Source organism: Oncorhynchus kisutch, linkage group LG5 (assembly GCF_002021735.2).
Source record: "Oncorhynchus kisutch isolate 150728-3 linkage group LG5, Okis_V2, whole genome shotgun sequence".
NCBI classification, from domain to species: domain Eukaryota; kingdom Metazoa; phylum Chordata; class Actinopteri; order Salmoniformes; family Salmonidae; genus Oncorhynchus; species Oncorhynchus kisutch.
In genome coordinates, this window is record NC_034178.2 from 20,147,883 (window position 1) to 20,160,099 (window position 12,217).

At 40.6% G+C, this 12,217-nt stretch overlaps 1 pseudogene; it reads left to right on the top strand.

Moving 5' to 3' along the window:
• Positions 1 to 6,479, top strand: part of LOC116374082 (zinc finger protein 180-like) — a 67,947-nt pseudogene extending 61,468 nt beyond the window's left edge.
• Positions 6,480 to 12,217: the final 5,738 nt, after the last annotated feature.

Below are 12,217 nucleotides of genomic sequence, written 5' to 3' on the forward strand. Positions count from 1 at the left end.
TTAAAACCAGTAAGTACTGTCTTAAAAACAGGAGCACAAACTATTGTTGAACTGATGCGTATTTTTAAAGCAGCATTCTACTGAATGTTTATGTTTGAATATGTTATTATTTAATGTAGGAATTGATAACTACACTACACTGTAAGATGTGTATACCACCAAAGAGCAGGTCACCAACAAAACCTTAACAATGGATTAGCAAATTCACAACTTTAATGTCACTCAGAATTGACAAACAAGTTATAAATGTCACGGGATGTGTGTTGCTATAGTAACCCATGGGGGTGAGGTGTGTTGCTATAGTAACCCGTGAGGGGGGGGGGGGGGTGATATGTGTTGCTATAGTAACCCGTGAGGGGTGCTGTGTGTTGCTATAGTAATCTGTGGGGGGTGATGTGTGTTGCTATAGTAACCTGTGGGGGGAGTGAACACCCAGACAGTGGACATCTTTGAAAACAAAACCAGGAAGCTACTTTATCGTTACCCAGAAAGGATTTGATGTTGAGATTAAAAACGGCTGCATTGGCCCTTTAATGTAAGATACATACGACTTCTTATGTTTTATTTATCCAACATAACTACCTTACTGTGAATGATTTCAATTAAAATAGTCAACAAGAAACAAAAATAATTATAATAACTTTGACTACATACACCCTTCTAGCTAGCTGACCACCGGTTTTGTATTGCAATTCATGTAAGTTAAGTTAGGTTTTAGTTAAGTTGGTTATGAGAGATTTCAAAAAGTAATATGTACACATTTTGTGCGACATTCTGTATATTGTAAAATTCGACTGCGTGACACATTTAATTGAATATACAACTTTTAACCTCTGAAATATAGACAACAATTTGCTAATGTTGCTAGTTTAACGTAGTTGCTAAATGTTGATATACCTGCTTAGTAACCAAAAGGGAAAGAAATTGTAAGTGTTAGATAATACATTTCAAGAACACAGCTGAAAGTTGTCAAGCTATAGATAGATAGAGTTCAGCCTATAAACATGAAATTACATGAAATTATGTATTATAGAGCTCTGATCAGCATATAAACATGACATTATCTGTTATTATAGAAATTTGCTCAGCCTATAAACATGACATGATCTATTATTAAAGAACTCTGATCAGCCTATAAACATGACATTATTGATTTATTATAGGGCTCTGATCAGCCTATAAACATGACATTATCTAGTATTATAGAGCTCTTATTATGACATCAAGACATTCCCTGAGAAATTAGATTTGGAGCTCCACATTTCTTTTTAAATCTCACCATCACCAAGTTTATTTTTAGTGATGTATTGTTGTGAAAACTGACCTCAGGTTATTGATGGATCTAGTATAGATTAAACCTCATAGGAAGACAATTTTATTTAATGCAGGTGTCATTCAGGTATCTCTGTTTAACTAAATAATCAGTTTGTCTTTGGCAGGAGAGAGACCTGACTCTGACAGCGGGAAGAGTTCCTCAGAGGGAAAAAAAAATGTATTTATATAGCCCTTCGTACATCAGCTGATATCTCAAAGTGCTGTACAGAAACCCAGCCTAAAACCCCAAACAGCAAGCAATGCAGGTGTAGAAGCAAGGAAAAAGACCCAGAGACACCTAACCAACACCACTGCTCCCACTGTGGAAAGAGTTTTAGGTGGTTAGGGAGCGTGGAAAATGCATGAGAGAATACATACAGGAGAAAAGCCCTACCACTGTTCCCACTGTGGAAATAATTTTACTCAGTTAGGGGCCCTGGTTGGGCATGAGAGAACACACACAGGTGAGAAGCCTTACCACTGCTCCCACGGTGGAAAGAGTTTTAGGTGGTTATGGGTCCTGAAAATGCATGAGAGAATACACACTGGAGAGAAGCCTTATCACAGTTCTCACTGTGGAAACAGTTTTAGGTGGTCAGGGAGTCTGAAAAAGCATGAGAGAACACACACAGGAGTAAAGCCTTTCCAACATACTAATATACAGGAGGAGACAACATACCACTGCTCTCAATGTGAAAAGACATTTTCCCAGTCAAAGGACCTGAAATCACATGAGAGAATAGAGAAGCTGTGTTCTGACTTATGTTTTTAACTGAGAATTTGTCCACGGCCAGGTTGTCGGCCAGATCCATTCATAGGGCCAGGTTGTCCGCCATGGACACCTGGGAAAAAATCAGCAGCGGACATTTCTGAACGTTTATCCAACAGACCTGTACATCCATGAATGGATCTCTATAATGTGTAACTATTTCTGATGTATGTATTGTGATGTATTGTTTAATTGTACTATGTTAGGTATATTTATCTGTGGTTTTATTTCAACAGATTTTACTGATGCTATTAGATTGCTGGGTGGAGAGTTTTATATATACAGTACCTTCAGAAAGTATTCACACCCCATGACATGTCCCAAATGTTGTTGTGTTACAGCCTGAATTTAAAATGGATTCAATAATTTCAAACACAGATTCATCCACAAAGACCAGGGAGGTTTTTCAACGCCTCGTAAAGAAGGGCACCGATTGGTAGATAGGTTAAAAAAAAGCAGACATTGAACATCCCTTTGAGCATTGTGAAGTTATTAATTACACTTTAGATGATGCATCAATTCACCCAGTCACGACAAAGATACAGGCGTCCTTCCTAACTCAGTTGCTGGAGACGAAGGAAACCGCTCCGGGATTTCACCATGAAGCCAATGGTGACTTTAAAATAGTTACAATGTTTAATTGTTGTGATATGAGACAACTGAGGATGGATCAACAACATTGTAGTTACTCCACAATACTAACCTAAATGACAAAGAAAAGAAAGAAGCCTATACAGAAAAAAATATTCCAAAACATGCATCCTGTTTGCAATGAGGCACTAAAGTAAAACTGCAACACACATTCCCAGTCAGAGGACCTGAAATCACATGAGAGAATAGAGAGGCTGTTATAAATTTACTTTATATCCTGAATACAAAGCTTTATGTTTGGGGCAAATCCAATACATCACTGACTACCACTCTTCATATTTTCAAGCATGGTGGTGGCTGCATCATTTTATGGGTAGCTTGTCATTGGCGTCACTTGAGGCATACCTACAGTCCCTGGTTCTAATCCAGGCTGTATCACAACCGGCTGTGATCGGGAGTCTCATAGGGAGGAGCACAATTGGCCCAGCATCGTCCAGGTTAGGGGAGTGTTTGGCCGGCCGGGATGTCCTTGTCCCATCGCGCACTAGCAACTCCTTATGGCGGCCGAGCGCATGCACGCTGACTTCGGTCGCCAGCGGGACGGTGTTTCCTCTGACACGTGTCGTGGAAATTTCCTCTATTTACCAAATCAGTGGAGCAAAAGACATGTTTAACAAATTCTGATTATTCCCTAACACACGCTTCCAGGTTAAGCGAGCAGTGTTTCAAGAAGTGCAGTGAGGCTAGGCAGGGTCATGTTTCGGAGGATGCATGGCTCTCGACCTTCGCCTCTCCCCCGAGTCAGTAGGGGAGTTGCAATTGGATTTCACGAAAAAGGGGTAAAAGTACAAGAAAATAATAATAATACGGTGGTACTGATTTTTCGATGACCTAACAGATGTGTCAAACCATGTAAACACCTGCAAGACTTCGGTTAGAAGTGAATCACCTGCCTGGACATCCTAAGAACCACACAGAGACCGGCATTTTGAAGTTGGTTTAGTAATACTTGTGAAAACTGAAAAAAATCAGGTGATTGAGGGATCTAGTCTAGATTAAATGTCATAGGAAGTTTTATCATGTGGAGGTTTCATTCATGTCCCTGTTTAATTAAATAATCTGTTTGTCTTTGACAGCAGAGAGACCAGACTCTCACTCTGACAGCAAGAAGAGTCCTTCAGGGAAACCAGATCCTGAGATGTCCAAACCAGCAGGACGACATCACTGCTCCCAGTGTGGAAAGAGTTTTACTCAGTTAGGGACTCTGAAAACACATAAGAGAATACACACTGGAGAGAAGCCTTACCACTGCTCCTTGTGCACAAAGAGTTTTAGGTTGTTAGGGAGCGTGGAAAGGCATGCGAGGACACACACAGGAGAAAAGCCTTTCCGATGTTCAAATTGTGGAAAGAGTTGTACCCAGTTAGGTAGCCTGAAGGAGCATGAGAGAATACACACAGGAGAAAAGCCTTACCAATGTTCCCATTGTGGAAAGCATTTTGCCCAATTAGGAAACCTGAACCAGCATGAGAGTACACACACAGGAAAAAAGATGCACCACTGCTCCCACTGTGGAAAGAGATTTACCCCGGTTAAGGTACCTGAAAGAGCATGAAAGAATACATACAAATACACAGGAGGAGAAGACATACCACTGCTCTCATTGTGGAAAGACATTTTCCCAGTCAGAGGACCTGAAAACACATGAGAGAATCGAGAGGCTGTGTTCTGACTTGTGTTTATGACTGAGAATTTTTTGTTGTTGTTGTTTTTTTTTTTTAAGGGGTGGATAAGCTTATCAATGTAACCTATTGTGACCCGCCATAGAGGTTAAATAAAGTGTGCTTTATCAATGTAACATATTGTGACCCATCCACTGTGGGGTTCTGTAGAGTCATAATATCCATAACAACTAGAGGTCAAAGAGGGAAATGGTTCACATCGTTTTTCAACCATTCATTTTTCCCACAGGGCTATGTTTTGTTTAGGCTCAACCTGGTGTGATGTTTTGATAACAATGTACATCTCTCTAGGACAAGGTGACTGAGGGTGAATGTACACTAGATAAATAGCGGTAAATTGCTGTGTGCCGCTTAGGCCGCCCGTTGTGACTCCGTTAAGAATTCAGCAGAGCAAGTTTGTATGAAGGTCTGGTTATTAAATGGCTACATAGTTCAATAGTAATATCCTCAAAAACTCTCTGGTGACAAACTTCGCTGCCCTGTTTCTAAGTGTCCACATGGCTGGGAGAACCTATTCAAGTAAGTAAGTATGTTAATAGATTTTGAAAATGTAAAAAAAAAAAAGAACATGTATTATTAGCTAACTAGCTACAGTGCAGGCTAACTCAAATGAGCTGCTAAATGAGCTAGCTATCTAGCAAACTTCAAATACTGTATAGATAGCTAGCTAAGTGAATTAAATATCATCAGCTACCTAACTTCATATTAGCTAGCTATCTTGATGTATTTATCACTGTAAAAAACTAACTCCAAATGCATTTGTAGGTAGCTAGCTAGCTAACAGCCATGGAGGAGGGTGAAAGGATAGCAGCCCCAACTGTCAGTGAGAGAGGAGGCTATTCTGGAAAGGGCAGGTAATTTGTGGAGTTCCTGTTCCTAGAAGTGAGGACGGAGATAAGAGTATCATAATATTCAGTGTGGTGTAATTTGACTATAATGAAGTTTGTTTCTTGTGAGGTTTTCTGTCCTCAGATAAAGAGCGCTATGAAAGCCAGTCTACATATGAAGAGGTCCCAATGCAGAGCAGTGGTTCTCAGCCCTGGGGACTCAAAGAGGGGCACATTTTTGTTTTTGCCCTAGCACTGCACAGCTGATTCAAATGATCAACTCATTATCAAGCTTCGAGTGGTATTTATGTATTAATTTGTGATGCCATCCTTGATATGATCCTGTTATTGTCACATGCTACACATGCACATATGTGTGCCCATGCATCTATCAATGATTTGTTATCAGGGATATTATACTTTAGTAATCCACAATGACCTGGTGATGTAACAGTCTAATAATTACTTTGTCTTCCATATTCCTACAGATACCCTGTATCTGGAGATTCCTTCAAAGCGACTGCCTAGAGTTAAAGTGTAGGGCACTGCAAGGTTGGGTGACCAGGGTCATCTGGGACTGCCTCCTGGAGGATTTCAGGTGTGTGAAGGCTACCTGTGTCATGCGTAACTTCATGAGGATGGACACGAGGACCAGGAGGGGATCTGCAGCTCGCCACCGTGTGCCAGAGGAGGATGTTTCAAGGATGGAGTTCAACAACTCAGCAAGAGAGGCAATCAGTGTGCAGGAGATCTTCACCTCCTACTTCTTCAAAGAGGGTGCTGTTCCCTGGCAACACCATAGACTACACTATGCACAACCAAACCATTTAAGAGCCATTCACATTGCAATAAGAGTATTCTTCCATTTACTTAGCTATGTCAACTGCAGTTATTCAATTTCCAGTTTCCCTTTGATTTCTACTTCTCCGGTGAGGGTGCTGTTTAGGTAAGGGTGTGATGCCTGTGCAAAAACAAAACAGGCTATTTCAAATCACCCATATTAAAAAAATGTAGAACAATTAGACACCCTATAACCCACACCTACACACTCATGTATCAATCTGATTGATGGATTGTGTTATGCAGTAAGCAGGTTCAAGTGTATAACTGTGGCTCCTTCCACCTTCAAAGAATAGGCAAGAGGGCTAACCATAGAGAATAGTAAGACACTTCATTATTTATATAACTACGCTGTATTGTTTGTCCTCGTGTGTCCGTTCATGTTTTTCAGCATGAAGTACTCTGCAGCCACTTAGTTTGGTGTGGACACTAGGTGAGGCCACACACAGATTCCTGTTGAACACTGTCGCTTTAACGACCTTATTTTCTCAATAACAGTCTCCTTCACTACATCCCTCTCTCCCCTTCTCCCTAAATCCTCTAGGTTATATCAGCTGTGTCAGTGAACCCCTCCTGCATCTGAACTGGCTACATAGAGGGCACAGCATGTTCAGAGGTGAGAGGTCACTTGGTCAGGTCAACAGGAAGTGTTGTTAAAGATATGCTTTACATTGAAATACAGATAGAGATGCAGTAGTCCCAGAGTTAATGATCCAAGGTCAGTTTATATTATACAGGAAGTATTATTAAAGAGATGCTTTACATTGAAATACAGATAGAGATGCAGTAGTCCCAGAGTTAATGATCCAAGGTCAGTTTTGCATTTCACCTCCTGATTGATGACTAACAATGTTAGAATAAAAAATTAAAACCGAAGGCTTAAACATACTCTCTCTCTACATCTGTCTCTCATCTGCAGATATGTTTTGATGTGAGAGGATGCCAACCCCCAGTCCCATCATCTCCACCACACCTGCTTTTAAGATAACCTTTGGGCCGACGAGAGACACCATTATATAATTGTGATGAACTGAGAGAATATTTAGGTAGCACTGTTATTCATTAATCATGTGCTGCCTTCCCTGCTCCTATGTGCTTACCTCTTTCCCTTTCTGTCTTTTACACCTCTCTCACCGCCTCCTCTTTCTTCCTCTGTTTTGATAATTCACAACAGATATGCATTTAAGTACAGATTGAACTTCTATTTATAACACTGGGATAATGGGTTTTTCAATAAAGCGTTTCACATTCTCTACTGGTTGAAATACTACACCTATACTCTGTTTACCAGATCAAGGGCATTAGATGTTGAGATGAACCTGTGTTAGAGTATTTACATGATGCATAGGAAGTGTAGTGTACTGTTTTTTATATTCTATTTCAGTATAAATGAATTAACTAGTTAAATCCTGTTTCTAGTCTATTAGTTACAATGTGTAACCATTGATGTCCCAGGATCAAGACTGGTAAACACTGTTGAAGTGTATAATTGTAATACATACATGCAGACACAGCGTCATTCAAAGACTGGAATTTGATACTCCTGGTATTGGATATGACTGAAAAATAATGTAAAGATATAAAGACATTCATAAAGACATTCATACCTGAACTGCACCTTTATTTGCCAAGGTAGAGTACATAATCAGTGAATATATTAAATGTACAGGCTACAATGTGGGGATCTCATGCATGGTAATAACTAATAACTAATAACTATGACTTGCATCCTTGGTACATGATATTATATTCTACTCAATCCATAGGCTTCATTATTGTCATTCAGGCTGTTTTGAAGTTGATACAACTGGCTATGATAGCTGAGGTTCATAGCTAGGTTCTGATGTCACGCCCTGACCTTAGTTATCTCTGTTTTCTTTATTATTTTGGGTTGGTCAGGGTGTGACTAGGGTGGGTATGTTAGTTTAGTCTTGTCTAGGGATTTTGTTTATCTAGGGGTTTTGTAAGTCTAGGTTTATTGTATGTCTATGGTGGCCTGAATTGGTTCCCAATCAGAGGCAGCTGTTTATCATTGTCTCTGATTGGGGACCATATTTACGTAGCCATTTCCATGGAGTATTTGTGGGTTCTTGTTCTATGTTTAGTTGCCTGTCTGCCCTATACATATTAGCTTCACGGTCAGTTTTGTTAGTTTTTTCAGTGTTCTTTCTTTAAATAAAGAAGTATGTACGCATACCACGCTGAACCTTGGTCTCCTCCTTACGACGGACATGACATCTGAACTAATATGTATACCAAACGTTTGTGTCCATACACAGATCGGCTAGATAGATAGCTACACATCCATAGGCATACAGGTATTTTAATAATCCACTGCACAATAAGCAAGAACATAGCTAGCTACGTTATTTCATCTATCTGCATGGCAAATATCAGCAAGGCAAGTTTACAAAATTGTACATTCAATTTGCAGCAAATTCTTCAGCTAGCTAGATTCTATACATCCACTGTTTCCCAAAACGACCGCCTGGTTTGCTGGTTGATTCAGGAGTCCCTAAAACAACCAGAATGACAATTTTATACTCATGTCACAACACCCATAAAGCTAGCCAGCTAGCAGGCTACTGTTATTAAAGCCGGATTTGGATACAAAAATATTTCCCAAGCTTTAAACATCCCAAGGAGCACTGTGCAAGCGATAATATTGAAATGGAAGGAGTATCAGACCACTGCAAATCTACCAAGACCTGGCCGTCCCTCTAAACTTTCAGCTCATACAAGGAGAAGACTGATCAGAGATGCAGCCAAGAGGCCCATGATCACTCTGGATGAACTGCAGAGATCTACAGCTGAGGTGGGAGACTCTGTCCATAGGACAACAATCAGTCGTATATTGCACAAATCTGGCCTTTATGGCAGAGTGGCAATAAGAAAGCCATTTCTTAAAGATATCCATAAAAAGTGTTGTTTAAAGTTTGCCACAAGCCACCTGGGAGACACACCAAACATGTGGAAGAAGGTGCTCTGGTCAGATGAAACCAAAATTGAACTTTTTGGCAACAATGCAAAACGTTATGTTTGGCGTAAAAGCAACACAGCTCATCACCCTGAACACAACATCCCCACTGTCAAACATGGTGGTGGCGGCATCATGGTTTGGGCCTGCTTTTCTTCAGCAGGGACAGGGAAGATGGTAAAAATTTATGGAAAGATGGATGGAGCCAAATACAGGACCATTCTGGAAGAAAACCTGATGGAGTCTGCAAAAGACCTGAGACTGGGACGGAGATTTGTCTTCCAACAAGACAATGATCCAAAACATAAAGCAAAATCTACAATGGAATGGTTCAAAAATAAACATATCCAGGTGTTAGAATGGCCAAGTCAAAGTCCAGACCTGAATCCAATCGAGAATCTGTGGAAAGAACTGAAAACTGCTGTTCACAAATGCTCTCCATCCAACCTCACTGAGCTCGAGCTGTTTTGCAAGGAGGAATGGGAAAAAATGTCAGTCTCTCGATGTGCAAAACTGATAGAGACATACCCCAAGCGACTTACAGCTGTAATCGCAGCAAAAGGTGGCGCTACAAAGTATTAACTTAAGGGGGCTGAATAATTTTGCACGCCCAATTTTTCAGTTTTTGATTTGTTAAAAAGTTTGAAATATCCAATAAATGTCGTTCCACTTCATGATTGTGTCCCACTTGTTGTTGATTCTTCACAAAAAAATACAGTTTTATATCTTTATGTTTGAAGCCTGAAATGTGGCAAAAGGTCGCAAAGTTCAAGGGGGCCGAATACTTTCGCAAGGCACTGTAAAAGCAGGCCAACAATGTCAATATAATTGTACCAAAAAAGTGTCCGTTGGTTGCATAAAAAAAATATTACTAAATGTTACATGAATTGTAAATATGAAATATTTGATTGCATAGTCATATTTTCAACTGCTTTTCAATTACATTTTGCTAGTTGGGATAGCCCAATGTCAAAACACAGTTTTAACGTGTCCAAATCAATAACCAATATGCAGAATCAGTTTGGGATAAATTCAAAACCGAAAATAAAATGTGCTATATAGACAAACATTTGCCACAATAATCATATTACTTGTATTTTTTTAAACAAGCACCTTATAAATTGCACAAGTAGCAATAAATCACTGATATTGATTAGGGGGGAAAATCAGGTTGTACATGCTGTTGAAACTAACACAACTAAAAAAAACACATGGAAATGGGAGATATCTTTTAGCTCACTGGTTAGAGGACAACCTGCAGAAGACAGTCAGCTACATTTGGGAGTGATGCATTTAAATTTAGGGGTCGCTAAACAAAGGAATGCAACACTTATTTGTCATCATTCATCGATATCATGCTAAAATCAATTGTGCGAGAGGAGGTGAGGTTGAGGTGAGGTTGCACGTCCTGTTAAAACTAACCGCTGAAAAACCACACGGAATCTGGGAATAATGTGTACATCACTGGTTAGAGGACAACTTGTATAAAACAGATCGCTACATTTGAGTGTTGCATTTTGATTCAAGTGTGTGGTGTCGTGGAAATTGAGTCGAGAGAGAGACTTGGTCAAACAATCATCTTTATTTAATATTGATTAATTATTGCAATAATGAAACCGTCAGCCCAACTGTTTTAACTGACTGTTAATCTGAGAGTCTACCCTTTACAGACAATGCACAGTTTATATAGCTAATACCCAGAATGCTTGGTTCCATCCCTCCCATATGAATTGCAGGGCACCATAAGCCATTTTTGGCTGTTTTTCCTGTCTTTATCTGTATACAGTGGTCACAACTTGCAGACTTATTTACGTGTTGCTGTGCGTTTTGTTGCCAACCTATTTTGCTACCTGACAACTTTACGGTTTTTACTTTTTAATTACCGTTTATATTTTGTTTTTTTCCCTCAACTTTTTCACTCCGGACGCTTTATCTGGACATGGTTCGTCAGGACCTCCAACAGCCGAAGCTAAGTAGTAACATTAACATGATGCCTTCTAATTGCAGTCGCTGTACTCATAATATACAGGAGAACGATCGCCTTACGGCGAGGATAGCTGTGCTACAAGCCCAGCTTCAGACCCAATCGTTAGGCAAGCGTAATTTCAGTGTAGGAAAGGATGAAACAGCGTCTGTGCCACCAGTAAGTACAGATAGTAATGTTAGTATAAATCCCCTCGCACGGTCCCCGCAGCCGGACAACTTTCTCACGGTTTCTGGAAGGAAATGCTGTAGGAATGCTCAACCGGTGTCGCTCATTCAGCCGACAGAAACTTTCAACCGGTTTTCCCCATTAAGCAGTGAGTCAGTCAGAGCCTTCTCTTGTCTCTACTCCTCCCGTTACGGGGTCTGAGACGCCGAAGCTTCCCACCATGAGCTCTGACAAATTTAAAACTCTAGTCATTGGCGACTCCATTACCCGCAGTATTAGACTTAAAACTAATCATCCAGCGATCATACACTGTTTACCAGGGGGCAGGGCTACCGACGTTAAGGCTAATCTGAAGATGGTGCTGGCTAAAGCTAAAACTGGCGAGTGTAGAGAGTATAGAGATAATGTTATCCACGTCGGCACCAACGATGTTAGGATGAAACAGTCAGAGATCACCAAGCGAAACATAACTTCAGCGTGTAAATCAGCTAGAAAGATGTGTCGGCATCGAGTTATTGTCTCTGGCCCCCTCCCAGTTAGGGGGAGTGATGAGCTCTACAGCAGAGTCTCACAACTCAATCGCTGGTTGAAAACTGTTTTCTGCCCCTCCCAAAAGATAGAATTTGTAGATAATTGGCCCTCTTTCTGGGACTCACCCACAAACCGGACCAAGCCTGACCTGCTGAGGAGTGACGGACTCCATCCTAGCTGGAAGGATGCTCTCATCTTATCTACCAACATAGACAGGGTTCTAACTCCTCTAGCTCCACAATGAAATAGGGTGCAGGCCAGGCAGCAGGCTGTTAGCCAGCCTGCCAGCATAGTCTGCCACTAGCACAGTCAGTGTAGTCAGCTCAGCTATCCCCATTGAGACCGTGTCTGTGCCTCGACCTAGGTTGGGCAAAACTAAACATGGCGGTGTTCGCCTTAGCAATCTCACTAGGATAAAGACCTCCTTCATTCCTGTCATTATTGAAAGAGATCATGATACCTCATGTAGTGTCT